The 23,656-nt window shown below is 40.2% G+C and overlaps 1 protein-coding gene across 6 annotated transcripts in view; it reads right to left on the bottom strand.

Moving 5' to 3' along the window:
* The window catches only part of STK33 (serine/threonine kinase 33), a 193,103-nt gene extending 173,032 nt beyond the window's left edge, over positions 1 to 20,071 (bottom strand). For 2 of the 6 annotated variants that reach the window (XM_027563213.1, XM_027563206.1), the window contains exon 1: positions 15,130 to 15,351. The gene's annotated coding sequence lies outside the window, so the exon portion shown is untranslated. Of the gene's footprint in view, positions 1 to 15,129; positions 15,354 to 15,455; positions 15,749 to 19,937 lie in introns of those variants that run through there. The other 4 variants (XM_027563209.1, XM_027563207.1, XM_027563212.1 and 1 more) reach the window with 4 other exon arrangements.
* Positions 20,072 to 23,656: the final 3,585 nt, after the last annotated feature.

The following is a 23,656-nucleotide window of genomic DNA, read 5'->3' on the forward strand; positions in this document are numbered from 1 at the left end:
GCTGTGCTTGGTCGCTCAGTCGTATCCAATTCTGTGCGACCCCATGTAGCCTGCCAGGCTCCTCTGTCCATGAGGATTATCCAGGCAAGAATACTGGAGTGGGCTGCCATGCCCTTCTCCAGGGGATCTTCCCAACCCAGGAATTGAACTGGAGTCTCCTGCATTGCAGGCAGATTCTTTACTAGCTGAGCTACCAGGGAAGCCTTCTTTACCCTCTATACTTGGTAGCAATTTATACACAGCTCTGGCATTACTTTCATCACACTCTATCATATTACTTAAGTACCTCTCTGTCACCAGATTCTCATTAAGACAGAGACGGTGTCATTAATTCATCATTATATCTACAGGGCTACCACTGCATATAGTAGGTGTTTGGTGTTTGTGGAAATGAGAAAAAGGAAGGAAGAGAAAGAGCAATCTGTTTATACAAGTAAGTCCCAAGGAAGTAGTTGAAGTGGTAGAGAATTCCCACAGAAATAAGGGGAGAAAAGCTTGAAAGAAGTTAAATTGCTAAAAGTTAACATGTAGATGATCCAGTGAACTTTAATATTAATTAATAAGAGAAATAAGGACTACTCAGTCTCAACCAATGGCACTCTATACAAAAGCTTACAAGTAAGGAGCTCCATGTTGATGTCTTTATATAGCCTATGTAGAAGGACAGAGCATCCCCCTCCCCCCAAAAAAGGAGGGAGAAGAGCAGGGACAGCAAAAGTGGGAAGAGAAAAAGAAAAAAATTGTTCCATACCCTGGTGGTGTGTAAATGATTCAAACACTTCAAAAATGGTTGCCCATGGCCAATATTATTAATATTTTGAGAAAGATGTATGAGGATATTTTACTACTAGAGGGGGAAATGTGAGATACTCTCAACAGAAATTCATTGTCATATTTTCACTTAGCAACATGACTCTAAAATGGTCAAACATGAAGTGATAAATTCATTTGTTCAGTATTTGTAACAGACACCCAAATATTTGAAAAATGATTATTTCAACATTATATATCACTATTCACATTACACAGCGTTCAGACTAGAGTTAGAAGAAAAGACTATCCTATGGAAGATTCATTTTTAGCAGAGTCATACAGTATGTTCGTTCTCCAAGATTGCCAAGGATTTACCTCCCTCCCCAGTAAACTTAAGGACATTCCCCATAAAATACTCTAATACCAATAGCCTGGGCTGTGTAAAGTTCATGGAAGAGAGATGTAATCTGCTATCATCACATACACAGTGAAAAGTATTAAGGAATTCTAAGAGTCCTATAAAACTTGTATCTTTCTCACCAGGGAAATTCTCCTCGCACAATGACTTTCTTTTTCATAATACCAAATCAAATCAAAGCTTTAACAGAACCCACACTGTGCTCAGGTACATCCCAGAAAACAGACTGCTCTAAAGTTCTCTAAAGGCTTTGGAAAAAAAAAAACCCAACACTTAGATGGAGTCTTATCACCTCAGAAGAAAGTCTATTCCAAAAGAGAACCATCTGTCCCTGGAGGTTTAGCCCATTCCAAAGAGAAGACATGCTAACTTCCCCCTTTTTATTAATTTATTGGCGTGATAATTCACATCAATGTAAAGGCATTTCATCCACAATGAGCAAACTGTTTGAAAGCTAAATGCACTAAATCTACTTTCACGGGGCCTGTAAGTATTTTTTGAACTCTTAGTGGTTTGCACTTAATGCTTTATTTTAAAATCAGTTTAATCATTTCATAAAACCAGTATTTCTTCAGGAAGATGGATTTCATTTTACCTCTATATCTATTACCCCAGGTCAGAACTGCAATGAATTGTGATTCCATTTGAAACCACTAATACTGTACTCAAAAGTCCAATTAGTAAGGGAGTCTGAAAACACAATTTTCCAAAATGACTATAGTGCTCATACTTCCTATTCTTAAATATCTAAGACATTAATTGAATGTCCTTACTAGTTTATTTATAGATCTTTCTCAAATATTCTCAAAATAAAATTACCAGTTTTTAATTCCTACTTCCACAAAAGCTCTTTTATCGGCTTTATTTTGAACACTTAACTGTATTTTTTTAAATCAGTGTGATAAATAAATGTTAAAAAATGTTCTTATGAGACTCAGAAGTCTATATAGGTTATAGCTTGATACATTTTAGAACAATAGGAACAAAGGACAAAACTATGAAAGTATAGTAACTCAATTATACAAAATAGATGTATGGATATGTGTATAAATATACATGTGCATGTGGTATATATACACTTTGTTAATTTTCTACGAAAATAATTTAATGTCAGGCAGCTTTTATCTACCATATCACAGCCCTCTTGGCTACAGTATGATCATGAATATAAAATCGATCATTTAAATCACTAAAGTGAAACCTAGAATGGAGAAGTGGTCATATCATAGTATCAGGAGTGGAAAAGCAATCACAGAATCCTAGAATTGGAAAGGATTTCATAGGACATCTGATACAGCATGGAATTTCCTTCACAGAACTGAGAGATGTTGACATGGACACTGTTAAAAGTTTTCCAGCCACAGGGATCCCAGTCTTTACTTTCCCCAAGAAGCTCGTTTTCATCAGACGCCAACAATAGAATATTTTTCCTCATATCAAGCCAAAATCATCACCCTATAAACCCTCCTTTCAGGATGTAACTCGTCTGTCCTTACAGAATTGCCTAATCCATCTTTAACAGGTCTCAGTCTTCTAGATATAAAGGAAATGAACATGTGTCCCCCAGTCACATTTCCTAGAGGATAGCCATCGTTTCTACATCCCCAATACCTTAGCTGTCCTTCATATCATTTAAAGACCTTGCACCATTCCAGGCCCTTCAATCTCCTCTAGGCATAATTCAACTTGCCAATATCTTAACTAAAAAATGGCATCTAGAACTAACAGTCATACTCCACAAGTTATTACCAACATTTATTCACTAGGAATATTTCACTTTTCACTTTCATGCATTGGAGAAGGAAATGGCAGCCCACTTCAGTATTCTTGCCTGGAGAATCCCAGGGACAGAGGAGCCTGGTGGGCTGCCATCTATGGGGTCACACAGAGTTGGACACGACTGAAGTGACTTAGCAGCAGCAGCAGCAGCATTCACTAGGAAATAGTCAAACCAAAGAACCCTGTGCTTCCTAGGGAACAAGTCTTGACATGTACTATGGAAATAGCCAGATAAATAGAAAATATAAGTCAGTTTTAATCAAAGACAGTGATGAGAAAACTGGAGGGGGAGGTAGCTTAAAATATAGTGTCATCTAGCTATTCATTCTGAAAGAAGTTAACCACGCTACATGCTAGTCCACAATCTAAATTACCTGAGATACTGGTAATGAGAAAGTAATATGACCAAAACTTGCTAAATTTGCAATAAGCATAGGCATATATAAAGCAATCGTAGCCTTTAAAATAAATTACTTTTAATCTCATCCAAAGAATCAAATGAAATCAAAATACTGGATGTAATTAAGACTGTTTAGTTTCCCTGGAGATTATACAAATCAGACATGTTAAGCATTCTAGAAACATTTGATACAATTAAGGAAATCCTATTGAAAAAAATTAGTCTGTAAAACAGAGATAATATGGGGTTAAGGAATGGCTTATTAATTACACATTCAATTCTGAGTATAATAAATACAGCTATTACCATTTCAATTCACTAGTGGCTGAGCTCAGAAAGCTAAATCACTGCCATTCAATCTGCCTCAAGAATCTAGATCTAATCAGTATAGTCACTGCCTGCTTCATTTATTGACTCACAGAATTGTTTTAGGCTGAAAGGAATTTAGATGAAAAAAAAAAAACACCATAAGAAGGAGCATTAGAATTAAAGACCAAAATCTGGCACCTTGTCTACTGTGCTTGAACAACCTTTCAAATATTTGAAAACAGCTCTCATATCCCCCCTTCCCACCAATCATCTTTCCAAAGCCAGTTCCTTCAAATGACTTATAATATAGGGCGGATCTCAGAACAAAGTCCTACATTAAGTGACTTCTGGAAATTCAGACATGTTCTTTCACGTCTGAAGGGCCAGCTTAGGCTGTCTTGAGGGGATACGTGAGTAGCTTCCGGGAGGAGGCTGTCCCCAACAAGACGAAGACTCTCGAGCCACTCTTCAACCCTCTGTTCCTCTGCTTCAGGCAAAGCAAGAGGGACCTGAGGGACACAGCCCGGGAGCAGAGCCAATGAGTGAGTGAATGTGGGAGAAGCTCAGAAGGGAGGCTGTGACTGTGCCAACATCACAATCTCCAGCGGATAGCAGCTCCAGGTCAGGGGCCTCCCTTGTACCCAGCCATTCTTCAATAGCCCTCTCTACTAGGGCTCAGCCACCCACCCTGATGGGTCTTTTCTATTTCTGACTAAGCCCTGGGGCAAGGAGGACAGAGATTCCTCCAGAGAAAGCGCATAGCCAGAGGTAGCTCTCCATGAGCTGTAAGGTCATAATACCAAAGTAGATGGGCAAGTAACTTAGGACAATATTCATGCGGCAGAATGCTATCAAAAGAGAAGCAGGAAGGCAAAAGCCTAAAATATTAGATTAGATGCTTGGGGGAAATGCTAAAGACCAAAGGATTTTTTAAACTAGGCTTAGAATAAGAAGAATAAAACCAAGACAGATGTTAACAGATTCTGAACTACAATTAATGCTTCTGTCTCTGCCCAAACTGACCTCAAATCTTGGCCCAGCATAATAGGCTGTTTGTAAGCTGGACACCATTAGCCTGACAGTCAGTGTCTCTGACTGTTCCCCTGGATATCAACTTCCTTAAAGGCCTACACTCTTTCCCACACCAGGCCTTCATCCTGCCTCAGATCCCTTCCCCCTTCTGCTGAGCCTCCCCTGATTGCCCCAGCAGACTCAGGAGACCTCCCCTCCAGTTCCCATGGCACCAAGCCTCATGTTGCTGTGACAGCTCCTATGGGATATGATTGTTTCTTGGTGTGCTTCCCTCCAAAACACACTGTGAGCTCTCAAAAGCGGTATCTTTGTATTCCAAGAGTCCAGCATAGCGTCTGGCTCACAAGTTAGTAAGTGAATGAATCAAATGAGGGAACTAGGATAAGTGAAGTATCAACCACATGCCAGGTCATATGTCTTTCATCTCTTCTCGACTGACTAATGATAGACATACAGAGAACAGTGCCTGAAGCACACTAAGTGATCAATAAAATCAATTGACTGAATAAATCAAGTAAATATACATGAAAAGAGCTTTGACAGGTTCAGCAAGTGATATGGTCATGAGTATGAAGCTCCCTTTCGGTGTCAAGATTCTGTGGAATTTTAAAAAGCTGTATGTACACAAATTTCCCAGAAGATTTGGGGAAAAGAGAAGGGAAACAAGTCTTTATTGAGGGGCTACAATTTTGTTAGGCACTTTATATATGACATTTGATTTGTTTTTCATAATAATTCTGGGAAGTTGGGATTATAATCCTCATTTGATAGATAAAGAAACCAATGATAGACACGCAGAGACAAAATTTGAACTCAGATGAGCCTGACCCCAATCCTAAGCTTTTCCCCCACTGCACACCTGAATCCCTGGGAGGAACACAAGTCTCCCTTCCCTATCACTCCACTCCAAGGAAAAAGAGTTCTGAAACAAGCCAAGGCTCATCTGGGTTATGATTCCAGAAGGTGGAGCTTTCAATGGGAAGCATGAAGAAACGAAAGAGCTCTGCCTTCCCTTGAAAACATCCCCTTTTCTTTGTTGAAAGGTTCACAACTCTTCCCACGTTCCTCCCATGAGTCTGGAAGGATGATTTTAGGGTCTCTCCAGCTTAGAGAAAAGCAATGCCTCTTTTACTTTTCCTGTTCTCTAGGTCAAGGGGCAATCAAGTTATAATTCAGAGGAAAGACGGCAAGGAGGCAACACCACGGGTCTACATGAAAGGCCTTAAATTAGAAGGGGAAGCAGCCCTGAAGCTTCTTGCATCCCCTGCAAACCTACTCACCAGGTTGTAAGCCTACATAGAGATGGTAACCAAAGTACTAATTAGCAATACAGATGTTCCTTTGTCTGGAATGTCTTCTGTGTAGGATGGTGGCATCTAATTGAAGTGACAAGGTATCAGCCAAATGTTTCATCAAAACAACAGGACTTACAAGTTGACTTAAACAAATAATGTGAGGCCTACAACAGATGGTCTTGGGACAACAGGCTATCCTCATGCAAAAGGATGAATCTGGACACTTACTCTACACATATATAAAAACTAACTCAAAATGGATCAAAGGCCTAAATACAAGAGCTAAAACCACAAAACTCTTAGGAAAAAAAAATACAAGTAAATCGTCACGACCATGAATCAGGCAACAATTTTTTACACATGACATCTAAAGCCAAGCAAGTGTTAGTCACTCAGTTGTGTCCGACTCTTTGTGATCCATGGACTGTAGCCCACCAGGCTCCTCTGTCCATGGGATTCTCCAGGCAAGAATACTGGAGTGAGTTGCCATTCCCTTCTCCACTAAAGCCAAGCAATCAAAGTAAAAACATATATATTGAATTTCATAAAATTAAAACCTTTTGTTCCTCAAAAGACGCTACCAGGCAACAAGAAAAAGACAACATACAGAATGGGAGGAAAAGTTTGTAAATCATACATCTGATAAGGGTCTAATATTCAGAATATATAAAGAACTATTACAACTCAAGAATAAAAAAAAAAACAATTCAAAATTTAAAAATAAACAAAGGAGTTAAATAGCTACTTCTCCAAAGAAGATATACAAATAGCCAATGATGTCCAACATCATTAGTCATAAGGGAAATGCAAACCCAAAGTATAATGAGGTATCACCTCACACCTACAGAGATGGCTATAATCAAAAAGATGGATTGGTGATGGTGTGGAAAATGAGATTCCTCACACATTACTGGTGGAAACACAAAATGGTGCAACTATTAAACACTTTGGAGAACAGTTTGGCAGTCTTCAAAAAGTCAGACATAGAAATGACTAGCAATTCTACTCCTGGATATCCTAGATATATACTCAAGAGAAATGAAAAGATGCGTTCACACAAAAACTTATACATAAATATTCACAGTAGCATTATTCATAATAGCAAAAAAAGAAAAAGAAACAACCAAAATCGCCATCTACTGATAAATGGATAAAAACAATGTGGTATATCCATATAGTGGGATTTTACTTGCTTATAGAAAAGAATGAAGGGCGAATACATACTACAACAGAAATGATTCTTTAAAACATCATGCTAAGTGAAAGAAGCCAAATGCAAAAGGGTCCATATTGTATGATTCCATTTATACAAAATGTCCATGATAACAGGCAAATCCATAGAGAAAGTAGATTAGTGCTTGCCAGGGGCTACGGGAAGGGAGAATGGGAAGTGACTGCCAACAGATGTGAGGTTTCTTTAGGGGGTTATGAAACATTCTAGAATTAGATAGTGGTTGATGATTGCAAAACCTTGTGATGTACGAAAAACTTAATTTTACACTTTAAAAACAAATTATATGGTATGTTAATTACATCTCAGTTTTTTAAAAGTGAGCTGCAAGTATAAAAAGGAGCTAGGTGTACACATTATAACATATGTACTATCAAAGAGATATGATAGAAAAGCAATTAAGTTAACTTGAAAATCACTGCTGGACTTTGGTGTTTACTTTCATAATAACAAATATGAAAAGTATTACATTTTATTGTCATAAGTTGCACACCAACATAAAGAAGATTGAGAGGAAAAATTAATTTGATTTCCATGAAAAAACGTCCAAGGATATTTATTTGCTTTCTTCCCAGTATCTCGGCTGGTTGGAAGCTGAACTCCCTGGAGCAGATATAAGAGCCTCTATGTTAGATTTGCTGACAGCAAACAGACTTGAAAGAATTCAAGTATAAGAAACTGAGCCTCAGATGAGCTACCTTTGGTAAATGGTAAATGGATTCTCTCCTAGCAAGCTCTGTTGCTGCAGACAAGCATTCCACCATGATAACGACAAAGTAACAGAGTAGAACTTTTCAATTACCAGCATCTCAACCTTAGAGACTGGATGAACATCTTCTATAGGGCTTTTTCTTTGATTCTCTGAATGAATATGTATGAGTCCAAACGACCAGTTTTTCCAGGTGAACACAGCTCATGTTAAGAACATTGAATTACAAACAAACTCTGCACACATACAATGTAAAAGCAAAAATATAAGACAGTATTCTATTAACTGTACCTGGAACATTGTAGCACCCACTAAATACTTGCTGAATGAAGCTTATATAGTTAAAGTTGTGATTCAATCACTAAGTCGTGTCCAACTCTTTGTGACCCCATGGATTGTAGCCTGCCAGTCTCCTCTGTCCATGGATTTCCCAGGCAAGAATACTGGAGTGGGTTGCCATTTCCTTCTCCAGGGGATATTCCTGACCCAGGGATCAAACCTGGGTCTCCTGCATTGCTGGCAGTCTCCTGCATTGCAGGTGGGCTCTTTACTATCTACTAAATAATTTAGATCAAATAATAAGGCAAACAGAATTTCTAAATCAACCTGTCTTCATCAATAAGGTGTTTTTTACTTGCTTTATTCCTGATGTTATACCACATCCTCACTGATAGTCCAACTGAAAAGTCTGGTTATTAACAAAGATATTTAGTCTATTATAAGTATTAATAGAAAGGACAGTCTGACTTAATTCTAATAATTACTGCCCCTCATCTTACAAAACATCCTGAAATGAAACAACTTTGGGTCAATAAAACTGCAGGAATTTGTGAGGTGATTAGTCATTCACCTCACAATTTATTTTAGTTAACAAACTAAGAAAAGATATATTGATACAGTTGTTAACTCGTCACATTCTGAACCCTAAGACAGATCCAAGCAAAACACAATTCACCTCTGATCCCTACTGGAGCTCCACAGGGAGGGAAATTCTTCCTGAAGCACATCTTAAAGCATACTAATTTACCAATGCCTGGTAGGTCAGCAATTAATTCTACATCGCATTTTCCCTTTTTATATCCTCTGACAAGAACAGGGAAATCATTTCTCAGTATCTAACAACTGTGGGTGCTTGAAATACTATATAGAATCATGAGGTCGATAAAAGAAGTAGAAAATATCTTCAGAGATCACATCTTCTCTTTCAGAACACTTCTAAAAGTCTCTAAGGATACAGTTCTACAAATTCACAATGTACGACAGACACTGGCAGAAAAAGTCTTCATCAGTCTTTTACAGCAGCGTAAGCTCTTTTCTTCTGTCTTCAAGGAGACATAAGATGACATGAATATCAACCTTTATATTATCATCCTTTAGGTTTTTTATTGGAAATCACACTACTCAATTCACTTTCACTTTCATGAACTCTTCCTTGATTTGCTGACATCACAAAATAACATTTTTAAAGAAAGTGTAATTTGTTAACTGGTCTCTGTATGAAAAAGACTTCCTAAGCATAAAAAGCAATGAATCAAAAAGGAAAAGGTTAATGAGTAGACCATATACAATTGTTTTAATTTCTATAAATCAAAAACCACCATAAGTTAAATGAAAAGGCAATTATAAAAAGATTAAAAAAAAAAAAGGCAACTATAGGAGAAACGCCCCAACATGACAAGCAAGGGTTAATATCCTTACTCTATAAAGAGTTTACACAAATCAGTGTCTGGCCTAGAGAGTGCCACCCCCACCCCAACCTCCACATTCCCCTCCTCATCCATACAAGAAATTGCTAGGTCCCTTTTTAAAAAATGTTATAGTTTCTCAGAGTTTCAGGATCACTCTGCCTCTTTCTTCTGCCTTAGTTCCTTGCCTCCTATCTGGATGCTCTCCTTCTCCTAAGGCCTGTTAGCCAGGAGACTCCATAAACAACCTGATTTTGACTTCAGATTTTCCCCAAGATCCAGCCTCTGCAACACAGCTTTCTACATTGCTCTGCTATCTGCAGGCAAGTAACAACTAGCCCCAGGCTCCAGGGATACCAACTAATTCAACTATTCCAACTAATTCCAGCCAAAGTCCAGCATACTGGCTCCTCCTGCCTGGGCCAAAAAGGTGAAATCAAACTAAACAATTAAAAAAAGCTGAAAGAAAAGTGAAAGTGAAGTCGCTCAGTCATGTCTGACTCTTTGTGACCCCATGTGTAGCCTACCAGGCTCCTCTGTCCATGGGATTTTCCAGGCAATAGTACTGGAGTGGATTGCCATTACCTTCTCCAGGGGAATCTTCCCAACCCAGGGATCAAACCCAGGTCTCAGTTATTTTAGACAGACGCTTTACTACCTGAGCCACCAGGGAAAAGCTGAGACTCCATGTAAAACAATCAAAGAACTTGTGCAGGCAATTCACAGAAAAGAAATAGCTAATAGCTAGTAACAAGATTTTTTAAGGCTTCAGGTCAGTTCAGTTGCTCCTTATGACCCCATGAATTACAGCACGCCAGGCCTCCCTGTCCATCACCAACTCCCGGAGTTCCCTCACACTCATGTCCATCGAGTCAGTGATGCCATCCAGCCATCTCATCCTCTGTCGTCCCCTTCTCCTCCTGCCCCTAATCCCTCCCAGCATCAGAGTCTTTTCCAATGAGTCAACTCTTCGCATGAGGTGGCCAAAGTACTGGAGTTTCAGCTTTAGCATCATTCCCTCCAAAGAAATCCCAGGGCCGATCTCCTTCAGAATGGACTGGTTGGATCTCCTTGCAGTCCAAGGGACTCTCAAGAGTCGTCTCCAACACCACAGTTCAAAAGCATCAATTCTTCAGTGCTCAGCCTTCTTCACAGTCCAACTCTCACATCCATACATGACCAAAGGAAAAACCATAGCCTTGACTAAATGGACCTTTGCTGGCAAAATAATGTCTCTGCTTTTGAATATGCTATCTAGGTTGGTCATAACTTTCTTCCAAGGAGTAAGCGTCTTTTAATTTCATGGCTGCAGTCACCATCTGCAGTGATTTTGGAGCCCAAAAAAATAAAGTCTGACACTGTTTCCCCATCTATTTCCCATGAAGTGATGGGACCGGATGCCATGATCTTCATTTTCTGAATGTTGAGCCTTTCACTCTTCTCTTTCACTTTCATCAATAGGCTTTTTAGTTCCTCATCACTTTCTGTCATAAGGGTGGTGTCATCTGTGTATGTGAGGTTATTGATATTTCTCGCGGCAATCTTGATTCCAGCTTGTGCTTCTTCCAGCCCAGCGTTTCTCATGATGTACTCTGCATAGAAGTTAAATAAGCAGGGTGACAATATACAGCCTTGACGTCCTCCTTTTCCTATTTGGAACCAGTCTGTTGTTCCATGTCCAGTTCTAACTGTTGCTTCCTGACCTGCATACAAATTTCTCAAGAGGCAGGTCAGGTGGTCTGGTATTCCCATCTCTTTCAGAATTTTCCACAGTTTATTGTGATCCACACAGTCAAAGGCTTTGGAATAGTCAATAAAGCAGAAATAGATGTTTTTCTGGAACTCTCTTGCTTTTTCCATGACCCAGCAGATGTTGGCAATTTGATCTCTGGTTCCTCTGCCTTTTCTAAAACCAGCTTGAACATCTGGAAGTTCACGGTTCATGTATTGCTGAAGCCTTGCTTGGAGAATTTTGAGCATTACTTTACTAGCATGTGAGATGAGTGCAATTGTGCCGTAGTTTGAGCATTCTTCGGCATTGCCTTTCTTTGGGATTGGAATGAAAACTGACCTTTTCCAGTCCTGTGGCCACTGCGGAGTTTTCCAAATTTGTTGGCATATTGAGTGCAGCACTTTCACAGCATCATCTTTCAGGATTTGAAAGAGCTCAACTGGAATTCCATCACCTCCACTAGCTTTGTTCATAGGATGCTTTCTAAGGCCCACTTGACTTCACATTCCAATGGAAGATATGAGTTAAAATGAGATAGTATTTTTAATCTGTGAAATTTGAAGATTTTTAAAAATAATAATGCTAACACAGATGTCATAAAAGTGATAGCAAGATGGTTAACTGGTATAATCTTTCCAAAGGTAGCAGTATGTTTGAAGAGTATTCATCTTCCTTTGACTCTGTAATTTCATTTTCAGGAACTGATCTTCAGTAATCAAAAATCTACTCGAAAGATTTAACTATAGAGAAATTCATCTCTACATTTCTGTATTTGAAATATAACTATCAAACAATAAGTAAATAACAAATTATGGTTCATCCATAGTGTCATTATGGGGCAAATAAAAATGATATAGTAAGAGCTGATTCTTCTATAGCCCTGATTAAGTAACATTCACTGTCCAAAGCAGTTAACATGTATTAACTCAATTACTCCTCCAACAACATAAACAGAACTTGTAAGGTAAGTAGATACTAGTATCATCTCCTTTTCACAGTTGAGGAATCTGAGGCACAAAGAAGTTAAGCAGTTGGTTTAAAGTTACACTGGCACAGATTCATATGCCCTTATCTGAAATCCTAAAATCCAAAAGCTCTGAATACCACATGCTCTCATAAATTTGTGGCAAATCCATTTCTTGGCAAAACCTGACCTAAACTCATGTAAAAGTATGTATAGTCTTTACTTATCTCACTTAGAGTGAAGTTTTCTTTCTAAAGAAAAATTAATGTGTTTGATTACAGAGTGCTGTCCAAGACCCCACTAGAAGGGATGCAGTTTATAAACCATGTTGTCCTTCTATAATCTAAAAAATTCTGAATCTTAAAGCACAACTAGCCCCCATGGGTTTCAGATAAGGAAGTGTGGCAGAACTGAAATTCAAATCTCTCCATCTGCCTGGCTCTGGAGTTTGTGCTCTTAACCATGATGGTTATTTTGAGATCATTTAATGGAATAGGAAAATCTTTATAATTAAAACATATAGGTATTTTATTAACTACATACTATGTATCAGACACATGGAGAAAATTAAAATTGTGATGATGCTACTAAGGAGATATAATTGGTATCAGAAAAGTTTATACCCCGAGGGGCATTGTTCTAGACAGAGTGGTCAGTGGCAGCTTTTCTGGGAATCATCTGATCTGAGAAGTGAAGGATGAGCAAGAGTTAACAAGATGAGGGAAGAGAATACCTGGAAGGAGAAGAGCATGTGCAAAGGCCCTGTAGTAGGAGGGAAAATGGGAGACAAAGGACTCAGTGTAACTGGAACACAGAGAACAAGGGGAGCCTGGTGTAAGATAAGGAGCTTCCCTGGTGGCTCAGATGGTAAAGAATCCACCTGCAGTGCAGGAGACCTGAGTTCAGTCCCTGGGTTGGTAAGATCCCCTGGAGAAGAGAACGGCTACCCACGCCAATATTCTGGCCTGGAGAATTCCATGGACAGAGGAGCCTGGCAGGCTGCAGTCCAGTTCAGTTCAGTTCAGTCGCTCAGTTGTGTCCAACTCTTTGTGACTCCATGGACTGCAGCACGCCAGGCCTCCCTATCCATCACCAACTCCTGGAGTTTACTCAAACTCATATCCACTGAGTTGGCGATGCCATTCAACCATCTCATTCTCTGTCATCCCCTTCTCTTCCCACCTTCAATCTTTCCCAGCATCAGGGTCTTTTCAAATGAGTCAGTTCTTCGCATGAAGTGGCCAAAGTATTAGAGTTTCAGCTTCAGCATCAGTCCTTCCAATGAATATTCAGGACTGATTTCCTTTAGGATGGACTGGTTGGATCTCCTTGCTGTCCAAAGGACTCTCAAGAGTCTTCTCCAACACCACAGTTCAAAAGCATCAATTCTTCAGGGCTCAGCTTTCTTTATAGTCCAACTCTCACATCCATACATGACTCCTGGAAAAACCATAGCTTTGACTAGATGGACCTTTGTTGAAAAAATAATGTCTCTGCTTTTTAATATGCTGTCTAGGTTGGTCATAACTTTACTTCCAAGGAGCAAGCATCTTTTAATTTCATGGCTGCAGTGACCATCTGCAGTGATTTTGGAGCCCCCAAAAATAAAATCTGTCACTTGGGGCCAAAAATAGTCAGACATGACTGAGAGATTTTCACACTATAGAGGAGGTAGATGCTACAGGACCTTAAAGTGGAATAACATTTGCCCCTATTTGCCTGAGCGACATTCCCAGTGTAATTAGTATTCTCTTTTACTCTCAAAGGTATCTTGGTCCATGTAATAAAATATATGGTCACCCAATTTATAGAGCACATTAAAGAGTGGTACCTTTATCCTAAAAGTAGTAAGAAATCCTGACAGACTTTAAGCAAGGGAGAGGAGAAGGGTATCAAAATGAAATCTTAGTTTTCAAAAGATTACTCCTACTGCAGGGTAAGAATTGATGAGAATATTGAAAGGATAGGTGAATACCTTCAGACTAGTTTGGAGGCCACTATAGGAGATCAGGCAAGAGACCATGACAGCCTGGTCTAGGGTGACAATGATAGAGACTAAAAGAAGTGGATGGAATTCAGTCTGGTTTGAACATAAAATGAACAGAGAACTTGATGATCTGGACATGGAAAGACAGTCCATGACTTTTGGCTTGCAAACTAGATGGATGTTGGTATGATTCACTGAGATAGGAATATGAGAGATTTACATGAGCTAGATCGTTAAATGTGTGAGGCATCTGCATGGCAGTTGAAATGTGAAGTGGGGGAATCTGAAAGAGTGCCTAAAACAAAGAATGTTTAAGTTTGAAACGATGTTTCTTTCCATTGGCAGAGCCCTCTTCTGATGCATGACCATATTTTCCGGTTGGATACTGGAGCAGTTCAGTGGTCAGACAAAAGAGAAGGTTCCCTCCTTGGCTGGTAGTGTGGGACCTGGAGAATCAAACAGCGCGCAGCATGTAAAGATCCCTTCAAACTAAATCACAGTCTGGCTGGACATTTACGGTTCACAAAGCGGTTTCACATACAGGCTCCTTCAAACCCACCACACTTCGTAGAAATTATACACTACATGTACAGATGAAGAAACTGAGGTAGAGCGCTTGAATTACCTGTCCACACAGAGGCTGCTCTTAACGGCATACTATCTCCTTGTACATCCACTGTGTGCAAGGAACTACCCTAAGTGCTGTAAGAAAGAGCTATATCATACAATGAGGTCCTCCTAGGTGCCAGGCTCTAGGAGACTAAAAAAATGAGAGAAGACGGATAGCGGAAGGGAAGCCACAAATTCAGAACTTTTAAGGATGTGCTATACTTACCCTAGAGTATGTATGTTCGCTTTAAATTTCAAAAAGGTTCACGTCCCAAGGTGGGGGTCAAGGTGAAAAGGTGAAGATGAACCAGGGACCAACCCAAACGCCGACCCAGGGGAAATGGGGTCCCAACGGCTGGGCCTCAGGACACACTACGAGAGGACTGCGGGAGCCGCCAGCCGACCGGGCAGCGGAGGCCCAGCGGCCGGTTTGCCGGCGCGTTGCCATAGCAACGGCCGGGCCAGCTTCGGCCTGGGGCCCTCCCGCCCATTCCGCGGGGCCCGCCCATCCCGCGCGGCCCGCCCTGCGCCGCGACGCCAGGGGCCACTCACCCGGGCCCGCGGGAGGGCTGGCTTCCGACTGGCGCGCACACTCCGTCCCGGTGGTCGCCGAGCCCGGAATTCCGCACCTGGAGAAACTTTTCGGCCGGCGGGGCAACCGCACGGAGGTGGACGGGGGCCGCCTGGGGACAAAGTGCGTCGGCCGGCGCGAAGCCCTTCTCCCCGCAGCTGAGCTGTCAAGGAGGGAGACCCCCAGGTGCGCTCAGGGGCGTCCCCGCGAGCAGCTCCTCCTAGAGAGGGACCTGAGAACCCTATGTCAGGGACAGAGGAGCAGACACGTATTACAGGAAATTAAACCTTTATAGCAATGATATCACAGAACTGAGAGGATATCCAGGCCATAGTTCTCGCTCAGGGCCCGAGCCTTTCTGGGGCAGCCAGGTGGAGCTGGTGCTGTAAGCCTCGCGCCGCAGTGGGGGTCAGAGCTGGCCTAAAAGTCAGGAAAATGAATATCGGTGCTGGGGGAAGGCCCCCGAAGTGCATGGTGTTTGTCCCCACAGAGGGGCTGAGAAGGCTCTTGACAGATCAAAAGGCATTTCCCAGGAATATGTGTTAGCTGCAAAGCTCTGTGGACCATTTGAATGCATGCCGCCTGCAATAAAGGCTAGAAACACGGACTCCAGCTGTATGCTAATGTATTTCTGACCTGATCTAGGAATGGCTTCTGTGGACACGGTCCTGCTCTTTAGCAGCTGGGGGGAAAGAAATTCAACTCTCCTGACACTAGCCTAATTATTCAGGCAGATGTCCTCTACAGTTTATTTGATTAATAGCCAAGAACTTGGTACAGAGGTCGATTCATTTTACTTCTTAGAGGTAGAAGTCCACCTTTGGCAATGGGTTCCTCCTGTCAGTTTCACCTGACAACTCATAATGGCTGCTAGTGAGCAACTGGTAACGTCAGTATTACAAATTTTTCAATAATCCCTACCATGTCCTATACCCTAGAACTTTGGGGTACTGGCTATACTTTGTTCTGAGGAAGTACAGAACTGTTGTCTAACAAGGGTCTGGAATGGCCTGCAAGGATTTTCTCTCTGCCTGTCTCCCCCAACCCTGCCTTTATCCAAGCATGAGTGTTGGTGCCACAATGTCCAACAAACGAAGATAAACTGTACCATCTGCTTCACTGAGCTGTAAAGTGTATGAATCTGCCTTTAATCAGCAGCTGTGCAGTCTTACACTCCTCAGCCTTACCAAGAAATAACTTTAAACTGTCCACTTTCTCATGCCTGTGGTGGTGAGAAATAGCAGTTAGAGAATTGACAGGTATGCAGATAACCTCCTCCTCTATCAGTGCATAGTCTCTAGGTCAAGTAAGTCCCAAACCTGCTATAAATCAGAGACATCTGGGGAGTTCTATTTGTTTTGATTTGTATTTAAATACATATTCATAGGACATATTTCCAGGAATTCTGATTAAGTAAATCTCATGAAACCATTTTTAAAAGATCTTCCATGTGAGCTTGATGCAAAACTACAAGGCTAGGTTGGGAAACCACTAGGCTATGTTTTATTCTGAATTAAGCCAGACCATCAAAAAAGCTGTTTGTACCGCTTTTTCTTCACCCTTACAAAATAGTCTCTACTAAGTCGTGCTTTACCCTTATGCCATCTGCTTATGTTAACAGATAAGGTTTAAAAAAATATGCATGATACCTCTGAATTTACTGGAAGGATTATATTTTAAGAATGATGTTTATTACACCCCAGTAGCAGAATCCTCGGAGAAGGCAATTGCACCCCACTCCAGTACTCTTGCCTGGAAAATCCCATGGACGGAGGAGCCTGGTAGGCTGCAGTCCATGGGGTCGCTAAGAGTCGGACACGACTGAGCGACTTCACTTTCACTTTTCACTTTCATGCATTGGAGAAGGAAATGGCAACCCACTCCAGTGTTTTTGCCTGGAGAATCCCAGGGACGGGGGAGCCTGGTGGGCTGCCATCTATGGGTCGCACAGAGTCGGACATGACTGAAGCGACGCAGCAGCAGAATCCTGGGCTTTCCAGGTGGCTCAGCTGGTAAAGAATCTGCCTGCAATGCAGGAGACTCCGGTCCAATTCCTGGGTCAGGAAGTTCCCCTTGAGAAGGGATAGGCTACCCACTCGACTATTCTTGGGTTTCCCCCGTTGCTCAGATGGTAAACAATCTGCCTACGCAGGAGACCTGGGTTCGACCCCTGGGTTGGGAAGATCCCCTGGAGGAGGCCATAGCGACGCACTCCAGTATTCTTGCCTGGAGAATCCCCATGGACAGAGGAGCCTGGTGGGCTACAGTCCATTGGGTCCCAAAGAGTTAGACATGACTGAGTGACTAAGCATGGCACAGCAGAATCCTACCATATTGCCCAGCATGGGGTTTTTCTAATTTTTTTGACCATAATCCACCAAAAGAAATATGTTTTACATTATCACCCAGTACACATGTACCTACATATTTAATAACTGAAACAAGTTTTATGAAATGTTACCCATATCACATGCATTTTATTGCTTTTTAATGTTGGTTTCTACCCATTAAACGATTTCTTGACCCCTAGATGAGTTGTAAGTTGCATTTTAAAAACAACAGTATAGCCAGATATCTTTTTCTGGAAGCTAGCCCTGATCCTCAGACAAACTAGGCCACCTGTCCACTGTCCACTGGCAGTACCAGAGGCAACCCAATCATATCCCTCTCCCAGGAATTTAAAATTAGTACTGAGAGATTTTAGTTTTTCTCTAGGTAGCTAACAGAAACATAAAATGCTGTAATATAGAAAGTCAGAAGCTATTTATGGACATGCTTCCCTACTATGTGGCGTGGAGAAATGCAGAAAACCAGGTTGTAGGAAAAATATGAAAAGAACAGGAAGGATGAAAGAGATTCACAAAGAGAAGAGACCAAAAGAATTCTGACAACTCTCCATCCCTGATCATTGTATTTCCTGAAGTGAGCTGCTTTGCTGCCTTTGAATTCCAAGTAACATTCCAAATCTTTATAATAAGGTGCACTCTTTTGCTTAAGCTAGTTCAGGTGGCTGGGTTTCTGTTATTGTAACCAAGGTGAATCTAATTATATTGGTTTTATATGATTTTTGTAACAAATTACCACAAACTTGGTGATTTAAACAACATAAGTGTATTATCTTGCAGTTCCATAAGTCAGAAGTCTGACACTGCACTCAATGGAATGAAATCAGGGTTAGCAGGCATTTGTTCTTTTCTGGAGGCTCTAGGGGAGAATCTGTTCCCTTGCCTTTTCCAGTTTCTAGGGGTTACCTCATTCCTTGGTTTCATGGCCATCTTCCTGCATCTTCAAAGGCAGCAATGCTGCATCTTTCTGACCATGCTGCTGAGATCACATCTCCCTCTGACTCTAGCTAGGAGAGGTTCTTAGCTTTTAAGGACCCAAATGATTAGATGGGGTCCACCCAGAAAATCCAGAATAATCTCTCCATTCCGAGGTCCTTAACGTAATCACCTCTGCAAAGTGCTTTGTACACATGAAGTAACATTCACAGCTTCCAGAGATGAGGACATGGCCATCTAAGGGACAGGAAGGGTGGATCCACACTAACATACAATCACTCTATGCCCCTTATAGGAAACTCAATGTATTTCAACCCTGAGTGCCAGGGGAAAAAATAGTTTTCTCCTTGAAAAACTGATACCTCATTTCCTTATAAAGAAAATTAACCATGAAATTGATCACTTTTCCCTTTTCACCTTAGCTTCCAGGAAGACAAGAACCAAATTTACAACTCAACCTTAATAAATTTTGTCAAGCTCTACAACTTGCATATCAGTGTTACAATTTTCTTCTGTCCTCTCTCTTCTGTTTTCTCTCATTTCTATGAAATGAAATTTCAATGAAACCTTTTTTCATTGTATTGATGATGTGATTTTAAGCTGCTTCAGATATTTTGACTTGCTATTTCCTCTGCCTTTAAGTCTCTGCCCCCTTACCCCCATAAGGCTGGTTCCTTTTCATCATTTATATCTCAACTCACATGCCATCTCCTCAGAGAAGCCTTCCTTCCCTGATACCCCTGTCTAACACAGTCCCACCCAGTCTATCACATCGCTTTACTTTGTTGTCATAGAGCCCTGAACACCATCTAAGACCATCTAATTTACCTTCTTTCTTTCCTCAGGGGACGTTAAGCTCTAAGACAGGAGGAACCCAGCCTCTGTTTACTGCTTGCTCCCAGTACCTGAGACAATGGCTGGCAATTAGTAGCTCTTTAATAAAAAGCATGGTGTTAGTAAACGAAGGAGTTAGTAAACGAAGGAGTTAGTAAACGAAGGAATAAAGGAAGAAAGAGTAGGAAGAAGTAAGGCAGAGGCTTTGTAGAATATGGTAACATTATAGATGGATAGATAAATAGGTAGATAGACTGACAAATAGACAAATATTAATTTCTTGTGTGCAAATGTCCCTAATAATTATAGGGAAGAATCAGAGAAACCACACAGAGAAGTAACACATACCTTTCTGAAATATATACATAGAGGGACTGGGCTTTCTTGAGGAACCCTTGATGTAAATTCCTTAGACAAAAAAAAGAATTTTTTTTGAGTTTTCAAGTGGCTCAAGGCAGCTACATTAAATATTATGGTTAGTTACCATACGGAAGTCATCAGTTTGTAGTGAGGTAATGGATTGTAACACCATGGCCACTAACATGACAAACTCTTGATACTGCCAAGGGAACTCAGTCTGTGCCAGGGGTCATTACGACACAACAATTTGCTCTCACCCTATTCCTGTAATTATTAATGTCACCACTGGCAACAAGTATTATATACAGTTTACTTAAATACTCTATGGTAACGTCACTGTTACAATGCAATATCAAATTACTTAACATTTAAGGGAGATCAGAATTGAAGTTTGTCAATATAACAAAACATAGAAGCAATTAGTACAGTTTGTTCCAGGGTTTGTTGACCCTGTTAGTAAAAATATCAAAATCTTGGAGGGAAGAGATAGACCAGTTTTCTTAAATCAAGAAGCAGTTGATTTACACACAAATTTCAATTTATCTCTATTATTCAGAAGACTTTAAAAAGACTCTATATCACAAAAAAGATCATCCCATAATTTTTCTATTCTATAATATAAATTAAGAGATGTTTAAATCATTATGTGTTATATTGTGCTCAGTCGTGTCCGACTTTCTGCAGCAACATGAACTGTAGCCCCCCAGGCTCCTCCATCCGTGGAACTATCCAGGCAAGAATACTGGAATGGGTTGCCATTTCCTACTCTATATGTATTATAGTAAGATTGCTTAAATGGGGAACATGCCTTTTAAAAGTGTGTAATATAAAAGGTAACTTTATCTTAATGATATCTCTTTGATTATTGGTAGGCTCTACCAATTTACACAAAGTCTTTCCACTTTTCTCCCACCTTGACAAAAGTAAAACTGTACCTTATCCCCACAACTCGAAATAAACATTTAGCAATTAACTCAATTTTTTGATCAACTGTGGATGTCTGACGCAGGCTCCTTGTCAGATAAAACTAATTAGATTTCAGGTTAGTGAACACCAAAACTAAATTAAGAGTTCACAGATTAGAAGATTTGATATTGTTTAGATGGAAATTCTCCCCAAATTGATCTATAAATTCCTTACAATCATTATCTAAATTCCAGCTGCCTTTTTTTGCATAGAAGTTCACCATCTGATCCTAAAATTCATATGCAAATGCAAGAAACTCAGAGGAGGCAAAGCAATCTAAAAAAGAGCAAAGTTGGAGGACTTACACTTCCCGATTTCAAAACTTACTATAAAACTTCAGTAATCAAGACTGGCATAAGGATAGACAGATTTAAAAATTCCATGGAATAGAACTGAGGGTCCAGAAATAAATCCATGCATCATTGAACAATCGACAAGGGTACCAAGGCAATCAGTGGGTGAAAGAAAAATCTTCAACAAATGATGCTGGGAAAACTGGATATCCACTTGCAAGAGAGTGAATCTGAACCTATACCTCATACCATATGTAAAAGTTAACTCAAAATGAATTAAAGAGCTAAACATAGAAGCTAAAACAATAAAACTCTTTGAAACACATAGTTATAAATCTTCAAGACCTTGGATTAGGCAATGGTTTCTGAGATGTGATATCTAAAACAAAAGAAATCAAAGAGAAAATGGATTAAATTGGATTTCATCGAATTAAAACTTGTGCTTCAAAAGACACTATCAAGAAAAATAAAAGATATTCACAAAATGGGAGAGAAAATATGTGCAAGTCTTATAAGTGATAAAAGTCTAGTATCTAAATATTTTTAAAACTCCTACAACTCAACAGTAAAAAAAAAAACCAAATAACTCAATGTAAAATTTGGCAAAGAATTTGAATAGACATTTTTCCACAGAAGATAAACATGTACCAAATATCCACATGAAAAGGTGCTTAATGGAGAAATGTAAATCAAAACAATGAGACACCACTTCATACCCACTGCTGCTGCTGCTGCTAAGTCACTTCAGTCGTGTCCGACTCTGTGCAACCCCAGAGACGGCAGCCCACCAGGCTCCCCCGTCCCTGGGATTCTCCAGGCAAGAACACTGGAGTGGGTTGTCATTTCCTTCTTCAATGCATGAAAGTGAAAAGTGAAAGTGAAGTTGGTCAGTCATGCCCGACTCTCAGTGACCCCATGGACTGGAGCCTGCCAGGCTCCTCCGTCCATGGGATTTTCCAGGCAAGAGTACTGGAGTGGGGTGCCATTGCCTTCTCCGTCATACCCACCAGGATGGCTATAATAAAGACAGACAGACAATAATATATGCTAATGATGTTATGGAAGAATTAGAACCTTAATATATTCCTGGTGGGCATATAAAATGGTATAGCTGCTTTGGAACATAGTCTGGCACTTTATCAAACAATCAGGCATAGAGTTATCATTTGACCCTACTAGATATACACCGAAGAAAACTGAAATTACATGTCCACAGAAAAAACTTATACACAAATGTTCATAGACATATTATTCATAGTAGCCAAAACCAGAAACAATCCAAATGGCTATTAAATGATGAATAGATAAAAGATGGCATATCCATACAATGGAACTCTATTTGTATATAAACAAGAATGAAGTACTGATACATGCTACAACATGGATAAACCTTGAAAACATGCTAAGTGAAAGGAGCCAGATACAAAAAGCAATATCTTGTATGATTCCATTTATATGAAATGTCCCAAATAGGCAAATCTATAGAGAGAAAAATTATATTGGTGGTTACCAGGAACTGGGAAGAGAGAATGGAGAGAGACTGTTAGCAGGCATAAAATTTCTTTTTGGGGTGATAAAAATGTTCTAAAATTAGACAATGGTAATGGCTGAAAGCCTGGCGAATGTACTAAAAACCATTTAATTGTACACTTTAAAAAAGTGAATATTAGGTATATGGATTGTCTCAATTTAAAGAGTAAAGTTAAAACAAGCAAAGTTAAAACAATACTTCACATTTCATGAATTCTAAAACTCACTTTTTTTTCACTTTTTAAACTTCTTTGAAATTGGGTTGCATGTTATAACTGATTACATATTGCTATTGCTCTCAGCCAGATAGCAGTCCTGACATAAGTAGAAGTCTTCCTGAAGGACCAGGAAAGTCCCAGCATCTTTGTGTCTTAGTTTTCATAAAACACAGGTGACACCAATTCACCTAATAGCATCAGCTCTGATCCTGGTACTGTTCCCAATGCTTTCTCTACTTTAACTTAATCCTCACAACAGCTCTGTGAGATAAGTACTGTCATTATCCATGTTTTACAGAAAAAGAAACAGAAGTACAGTGTGCTGGAGTGACTTGCCCAAGATCACACAGCTGGTACATGTGTGTTGATCCAGGATGTTCTGGTCAAGAGTTTGTGCTCCTAACCATTAGGCTTCACTGCTCACTTACCTATGAGTGCAAGACAGCCACTACCGCCAATGGTCTTCAAGGTTTCCTAACCCAAGTTGGCCAAAAGAGTAATGAAAGCTAATAATGAGTCTTGCAATGGTTTAGTGATTTAAAAAAAACACAATTCATTTGGAAGTTTGACTAGTTCATTCAGATGTTTTTTTGGCCACATCTGAGGGAGCTTAGATTGAAGGCAGAAGGAGAAGAGGGCATCAGAGGATGAGATTGTTGGATGGCATCCCCAATGCAATGGACATGAACTTGAGCAAACT

Source organism: Bos indicus x Bos taurus, chromosome 15 (genome assembly GCF_003369695.1).
Source record: "Bos indicus x Bos taurus breed Angus x Brahman F1 hybrid chromosome 15, Bos_hybrid_MaternalHap_v2.0, whole genome shotgun sequence".
Classification (NCBI taxonomy): Eukaryota; Metazoa; Chordata; class Mammalia; order Artiodactyla; family Bovidae; genus Bos; species Bos indicus x Bos taurus.